We start from the raw sequence: 8,193 nt of genomic DNA on the forward strand, positions 1-8,193 counted from the left end.
CAAAATGGATTAAATTCATTATTTTCCTCAAAATTCTACAAACAATACCCCATAATGACAACGTGAAAGAAGTTTGTTTGAAATCTTTGCAAATTTATTAAAAATAAATAATGAAAAAAATCACATGTACATAAGTATTCACAGCCTTTGCTCAATACTTTGTTGAAGCACCTTTGGCACCAATTACAGCCTCAAGTCTTTTGGAGTATGATGCTACAAGCTTGGCACACCTATTTTTGGGCAGTTTCTCCCATTCTTCTTTGCAGGACCTCTCAAGCTCCATCAGGTTGGATGGGGAGCGTCGGTGCACAGCCATTTTCAGATCTCTCCAGAGATGTTCAATCGGGTTCAAGTCTGGGCTCTGGCTGGGCCACTCAAGGACATTCACAGAGTTGTCCCGTAGCCACTCCTTTGTTATCTTGGCTGTGTGCTTAGGGTTGTTGTCCTATTGGAAGATGAACCTTTGCCCCAGTCTGAGGTCCAGAGCGCTCTGGAGCAGGTTTTCATCAAGGATGTCTCTGTACGTTGCTGCATTCATCTTTCCCTCGATCCTGACTAGTCTCCCAGTTCCTGCCGCTGAAAAACATCCCCACAGCATGATGCTGCCACCACCATGCTTCACTGTAGGGATGGTATTGGCCAGGTGATGAGCGGTGCCTGGTTTCCTCCAGACATGATGCTTGCCATTCAGGCCAAAGAGTTCAATCTTTGTTTCTCATGGTCTGAGAGTCCTTCAGGTGCCTTTTGGCAAACTCCAGGTGGGCTGTCATGTGCCTTTTACTGTGGCTTCCGTCTGGCCACTCTACCATACAGGCCTGATTGGTGGAGTGCTGCAGAGATGGTTGTTCTTCTGGAAGTTTCTCCTCTCTCCACAGAGAAATGCTGGAGCTCTGTCAGAGTGACCATCGGGTTCTTGGTCACCTCCCTGACTAAGGCCCTTCTCCCCCGATCGCTCAGTTTGGCCGGGCGGCCAGCTCTAGGAAGAGTCCTGGTGGTTCCAAACTTCTTCCATTTACGGATGATGGAGGCCACTGTGCTCATTGGGACCTTCAATGCTGCAGAAATGTTTCAGTACCCTTCCCCAGATCTGTGCCTCGATACAATCCTGTCTCGGAGGTCTACAGACAATTCATTGGACTTCATGGCTTGGTTTGTGCTCTGATATGCACTGTTAACTGTGGGATCTTATATAGACAGGTGTGTGCCTTTCCAAATCATGTCCAATCAACTGAATTTACCACAGGTGGACTCCAATCAAGTTGTAGAAACATCTCAAGGATGATCAGTGGAAACAGGATGCACCTGAGCTCAATTTTGAGTGTCATGGCAAAGGCTGTGAATACTTATGTACATGTGATTTTTTCGTTTTTTATTTTTAATAAATTTGCAAAGATTTCAAACAAACTTCTTTCACGTTGTCATTATGGGGTATTGTTTGTAGAATTTTGAGGAAAATAATGAATTTAATCCATTTTGAAATAAGGCTGTAACATAACAAAATGTGGAAAAAGTGAAGCGCTGTGAATACTTTCCAGATGCACTGTATATATATATATATATATATATATATATATACACACTGTATATAATTTTTTCCTCTGGGCAGGACTAAGTGCTTTCGGAAAGAATTCGGCAAAGTGATTTGCAACTGTAATGTGCAAACGTGGTTAAAAGAAGTTTGTTTGTTTATGTTTGTTAAACAAACAAAGATAAACAAACAAACAAAAAATAAACATAATATGAACAAACTACTTCATGGCCATGTAATTATAGAAAAATTAAATTACAATTAATCGGACTGTGTCAACCAATCAGAACCATGAATTTCAACAACTCCATGGTATAAGCATAATTTCTTAATGGCAAAAAATGCAATCAAGCAGAACACAGGTTTCTTTTTTTTATCACACGCACTGCTGAACATTATTTTAGTTGCTCTGTATTTTTGTTGCTCTACATTCAATTTGAACAGCTGTTTTTTGTTCAATAAATAGAGCCTTATCCTCTCACCCTCTCCTCAATATGAAAGCACTGGTTTTGTCAAACAAAACCACTATTGTCTCATATGAGCTGAATAGACAGAGAAGCATAAAGCACAAAAGTAAACTGTTTGTTCAAAGAGATGAAATGCCACAAACACTGACATCTGGATCCTCTCAGGTTTAATCGTATAAGGTAAATGGGCATTTTCAGACTTTAGGCTTAGCTCTAAATTGATGGTCTGGACACTTTGTTGATGCCTATCATTCTTTTTTAAATTCGTTTTTCTTTTCTGTCTAGGTCTTTGTGGCTAAATCCCTTGTTTTCAGCTGTGTAGCGGAAACACTATATTTAATTTAGGCCTATTCATGATATTACCAAACATCAAACCATTCTCTAGTGCTTATCGAACACCATGAAGCAGCCATTCATAAAAGGGCACATTATGGTTTGGCCTCTTTGGTAATGTTGAATAAACCTTGGGTTACTGAAGTACACCAACCCCCTATGAGCTGCAGAGAGAGAATAAGGTGTGAAATGAAAAGCTTTTCTTAAAATTATTTAAGGGCGGTTAAATAAGCCAACTTGTCCATTACAAGCCTAGAAGGAACGTGGTACTATTACAAGTATAGAGAGACTGTGAAAAGTTTGAGAGGAAGGACACTTTCTGTCCATTGCAAGTCTAGAAGGAATGTGGCACTATTACAAGTATGGAGAGTAAAGAGACTGTGGAAAGTTTGAGAGGAAGGATAGAGGGAGCGATATTTTGGAAAACACGCTTTGTAGGAACTTGTCTCAGTACCATAAGCAGATATCTGATGTGAAACAATGTGCGCATGAACAAGTTATTTTCTGCAGTATATACAGTGAGACCCAAAAGTCTAGAAATGTGGAATTGTACAACCTTATTTACATCTGGAAATAAAAAAATGTTTTAGGATTTTTGGAAAATGTCAAACATTGAAACGTAAGATTGTAAGATTCTGAACTATTTCTAGTTTACCAACCCAATAATCACATTTGTGATATTGACCATGTAAACTTTTGTACAGTAGATTAAATTTCCTTGTTAAAGCACAAAAACATGACCAGTAAATGCCAGCTTAAACACATGTTGTCATACATTTTTCAGTACAACCTTCACTCAAATTGTTATACTGATAATAGTATTTTTAGTGGGGAAAAATTATTAATTTAGTAACAAGTGCCCTCAGAATAGTAATACACACAAATATATGTTACGTTTCACTGATAAATAACTTTCAAGTCAAATGTTTTATGCGTTCTTACAGTGGCAAAAAAAAGTATGTGAACCCTTCGGAACAAGCTGGTTTTCTGCATGAAATGTTATCTCACCTTCATCAAAGTCACAAGTATAGACAAACACGATGTGCTTATACTAACAACACAACAAACAATTAAAATCTTTCATGTCTTTATTGAACACATCCCATTTAACATTTACAGTGCTGTGGGAAATGTAAGTGAAACCTTTAATAACTGGTCAATCTTTCTGTGGCAGCAATAACTTCAAACAAGCATTTCCGGTAGCTGTGGATTAGACCTGCACAACATTCAGAAGGAATTTTGGACCATTCTTCCTTACTGAACTGCTTCAGCTTAGCCATATTTTTATTATGTGTGATGTGAACGGCTCTCTTGAGGTCATTCCCAAGCGTCTCTATTGGGTTAAGGTCTGGGCTCTGACTGGACCACTCCAAAAGGTGGATTTTCTTTTTCTGAAACCATTCTGTAGTGGATTTTCTTTGATGATTAGGGTCATTGTCCCGCTGCATCACCCAAATCCTACTGAGCTTCATCTGGCACACAGCCACCCTGACATTATCTGTAGGATATCTTGATAAACTTGGGAATTCATTTTTCCCTCGATGATGGCAAGCGGTCCAGGTCCCGAAGCAGCAAAGCAGCCCCAAATCATGAGGCTACCTCCACCATTCTTTACCGTTGGGATGATGTTTTCATGTTAGTATGCAGTGCCTTTTTTTATGCCATAGGTAGTGCTGTGTGTTCCCAAACAATTCAAACTTAGATTCATCAGTCCACAAAATTATTTACCAGTAGTGTTGTGGAGTGTCAAGGTGATCTTTGGCAAACTTCAGGCATGCATGTTTTTGTTGGAAAGCAGCGGCTTCCTCATGGTGTCTTGTCATGGACACCATGCCTGTTTAATTTTTTCCATATAGTATACTTATGAACAGAGATGTTAACCAGTTCCAATGCTTCAAGTCTTTAGCTGTCCCTCTAGGGTTCTTTTTTACCTCACTGAGCATTCTGCGGTGTGCCCTTTGAGTCTTCTTTGCTAGATGGCCACTTCTAGTGAGAGAAGCCACAGTATTAAATCATCTCCATTTATAGACAGTTTTTTCTAACAGATGAACATGTAAGCTCTTCGAGATAACTTTATCACTTTTTCCAGCTTTATGCAAAGTAACAATTCTTGATCGTGGGTCTTCTGAGATCTCTTTTTTGTGAGGCATGGTCCACGTCAGCAGATGCTTCTTGTGAATAGCAAACTCGAATTGTTTGAATGCTTTTATAAGTCAAAGTAGTTCTAACCCACACCTCCAATCTCGTTTCATTAATTGGATGCCAGGTTTGCCAACTCCTGACTCTAATTAGCTTTTGTTGACGTCATTAGTCTAGGGGTTCACATACTTTTTCCAACCAACACTGTGAATGTTTGAATGATGTATTCAATATGTACAAGAACAATACAATAATTTGTGTGTTATTAGTTAAAACAGATTGTGTTTGTTCATTATTGTAAACTGTAGACAAATATCAAATCAGATTTTAAGACAAATTTATAGATACTGTAAATCCAAAGGGTTCACATATTTTTTCTTGCCACTGTAAGTACTTCAAAAACTGTATCATATTATGGAAACCTTTGTTTCATGAAGCCTATTCATATTCAAAGACATTTGGTTTGATTTGATATGTTTTTTGTTTTGGTTTTAACTCTGTTAAGGTAGCTCAATTGAGAGAAATATGGTCAAGTAAACTTGTCAAGCTGTTACAGTAAACAACTCTATAAGCCAAAATCTGCTTTACTATAACTTGAGTGTCTAAAGCTGAGGCAATCCAAACAACTATTATAAAATTACAATCCATAACCCAAACATAGAGAACCTCAGTTTAAACAAACATAGGGACTCACAGGGGCAAGAGCGAGGGCTCAGCACAACCGCTCTTTTATGGAGAAAGAAATTACGATAAATACTATCTGACATAATAATAACAAGGTTTATATGGCAATAACTGCTTAGTTTCATGCATGCTGTCCACCCTATGCTCAACGAGCATAACAAAACAAACAATAGCTTGAAAAGAAATCCCTTAGAGTGAGCATTTTGGTTCTGTTTAATCAGATAAAGCACAATGCCACAGGTTCACATGTTTCACAAGCTCGAAGCAGAGACTCAACCAGAGCCAAAGAATGCAGCCTTAATTAGGGGTCGGCCCCAACACATTCATCCGCTTTAGTTTTCTGAATAAATTTGTCAAATAATATTAACTGAATAAATTAAATAAATGTTGCAATAATAACACATTATAAGGTGCAAATACTAGGGGCTAAACAATCTACAATCAAACAATCAATCAAAAACAAACATACAGACGTGTAGGACATTCTTCTGTGGAACAAAAAAGGAGAAAAGTTGAAGAATGTACTGAAAATTTTCCATATAATGAAAGTGAATGGGGACTTGGGCTGTCAAGCTCCAAAATGAGAAAAATGCACCATAAAAGTATCATAAAAGTGGTCCATATGACTTGTGCGCTATATTCAATTTTTTCTGAAGACATATGGTAGCTTTGTGTGAAGAACAGGCCAAAGTGTAGGTCATTATTCAATGAAAGGTTTGGCAACAGGTTTGGCAACAATGATGACTGGTCATGTTGCATTGACATCACAATGTCAATGAAATGAAACCCGACGCGTTGTATGTTAAGACGACATATTAAAATCAAAAGCAGAGTGCAAGATTTTCAGTGAATAATGACTTAAATAAAAAAATGTAATTTGGGCTTCTTTTATGATATTTTTTATAATGTCATTTTGTAGCTCAACAGACTGAGTGACATTTACTTCCATTATATTGAGAAGAGTGGCCAGTATATTATTGAACATTTCTCTTATAGTGTTTCACAGAAGAAAGTCATACTGGTTTGGACGTGATGAGGGTAAGTAAATGATGACAGAATTTAAATTTTTAGGTGAAATCAGTAGTCCAAGCAGATGGACAGAAAGGAAGCAGGTCACACTTGTACATGGCCGGTTCCCTGTTGATTTTTATGAGTGGAACCAGAGAACATAAGCCCCTCTGAAGAGAACAAAGAACATGACTGAAAGGACAAGCCATCAGCCCCTCAATCTTTTCAAGACATTCCCTCTTCTTTCTCTCTCTTTAGCTACCCCTGATCCCTGATCAGACCCTCCTCCTCTCCAATGCTTCACTATCCATCACTTTGTTTTATCGCATATGATGCAGGGTTAATAATGCTTTTCACAGCAGTGATATCTCTCATACACCCCTTCCAAAAAGCATGCATCAATAGTCAAAAAGGTCCTAATAATGCAAAAACATCTGGTCATGATTGGTTAATTAATTAAAGGGTAAATCAAATTCAAATAATCAAAAACATTTTTCTTCAAGGTCAGTCTGCACTGGGTCAAGTACTTGACATGGACTTACAAAACATGGAAGTACTTCTTCCAGTTCATACAAGATAAGGTTTAAAGTCAATGTTTACAAGTCCTACAAACTACTGTCATGGCATTGCTGTGTGTCTATGTGTTGTTGTTTTGTTTCCCTCGTGTGTTCGCTCTGCCACGCGGGCAACACAGTTTGCATTTCCTTGGAAATGCTCATTCGCACCGCTCACAGCTGATTGTCTTCATGTGTGTCTCGTTATCCCTGCCCATATATTCCCCCTCGTTTTTCGTGTTCATTGTTAGATTGTTCGTGTAGCTGGCATATCTAGTCTTGCCTGACTTGTCTCGCTTTCTCTCTGTTTCCCTAGTCTGAATGATTCCTGTGCTTATTTCACCACCTGGATTTACCACTGTGGATTATTACTGGACTGTTACCTGTTTGTTTACTTACATCATGCCATCATTGCTGTATGCCGCCGAGATGTCCTTCATCTATCATCTCCTGTTCTCATCTACATTTCCTGCCTGCTCGTTGATGGACATTTTGCTCAATCACCTGTTTGTGTGTTTACATCAATAAACTCATCATTTTACCTCTGCTATTTGGGTCCTCATCTAAAAATTCCTGAAAGAACAGTCTGACCAAGAATGGACACAGTGGAGGATTCCACGCTCCAGTCTGCCCTCCACCAGCAGCGAGCACTCCTCGGTTGACAGCAGGGCCAGATCAACAACACCAGCCGTGCCATGGCGGAGCGGATAGCCGAACTTACTTCAGCTCTTCGATATCTTCAGATCTCTCCCAGCTCCAATCCCACCACCGACGGTGCCACTGCTGTTTCCGCAGCGGTTGATTCTACTACCAGGCCACCCGAGCCATGATTGAATCCTCCAGTTCCTTACTCCGGTGAGCCTAAGACTCAGGGTCAGCCCAAGCCTTTATGGGGCCCTAAGCAGAATTTGATTTGGGGGCCCCTCGGTGCCGCCAATATGACTGACTATTGTCAATGCTTGATTATTCGCACACTATAAATATAACACACCCATTATCAATTTTATTAGTTGTAGCTGTGTTGCTTACAACATACCAATGTCTGCCTGGCATGTTTTTACCCTTCTACGGTTTTTAATTGTAACAGTAGTCACCTATATTGACCCAATCCTGTTGTCCCTCTGTTACCAGTTTTGTGGACTTCCTGAATAACAATTTGCAGCAGAAGCAGTAGACTGCATCATTTCTTTTTGAATACGTGAGCCAGCTCCACTTGATTTTTTCCCATTAATTAATTGTCTGTAGGTGTAGTGGAAGTGGAAGCTTCAGCCATCAGGTTTTTTATGGAATGTGAAATTTTCCTTTATAGGCAGTGGCCCTCTGCTTACTAGTTCAGTCCTTTCTGAGTCAGACAGGATAGATGACCACCCAGCTGGGTCAACTGGAGGAGCTGCTGATCCATGGTGTAGGCTGGAAGTTGCTAAGGTAGTAGATGTGACATCGATCTCAATGACCACAGAAGTAGAAGGACCTATAAGGA

The 8,193-nt window shown here is 39.4% G+C and overlaps 1 long non-coding RNA gene across 1 annotated transcript in view; it reads left to right on the top strand.

The window, feature by feature from the left end:
- The window catches only part of LOC127447090 (uncharacterized), a 30,364-nt gene extending 22,831 nt beyond the window's left edge, over positions 1-7,533 (top strand). Inside the window, exon 3 of the long non-coding RNA XR_007898280.1 lies at positions 7,030-7,533. This is a non-coding gene — a long non-coding RNA (uncharacterized LOC127447090). The remainder of the gene's footprint in view (positions 1-7,029) is intronic.
- The last annotated feature ends 660 nt before the right edge of the window (positions 7,534-8,193 follow it).

This window comes from Myxocyprinus asiaticus, chromosome 10 (assembly GCF_019703515.2).
Source record: "Myxocyprinus asiaticus isolate MX2 ecotype Aquarium Trade chromosome 10, UBuf_Myxa_2, whole genome shotgun sequence".
Taxonomy (NCBI): domain Eukaryota; kingdom Metazoa; phylum Chordata; class Actinopteri; order Cypriniformes; family Catostomidae; genus Myxocyprinus; species Myxocyprinus asiaticus.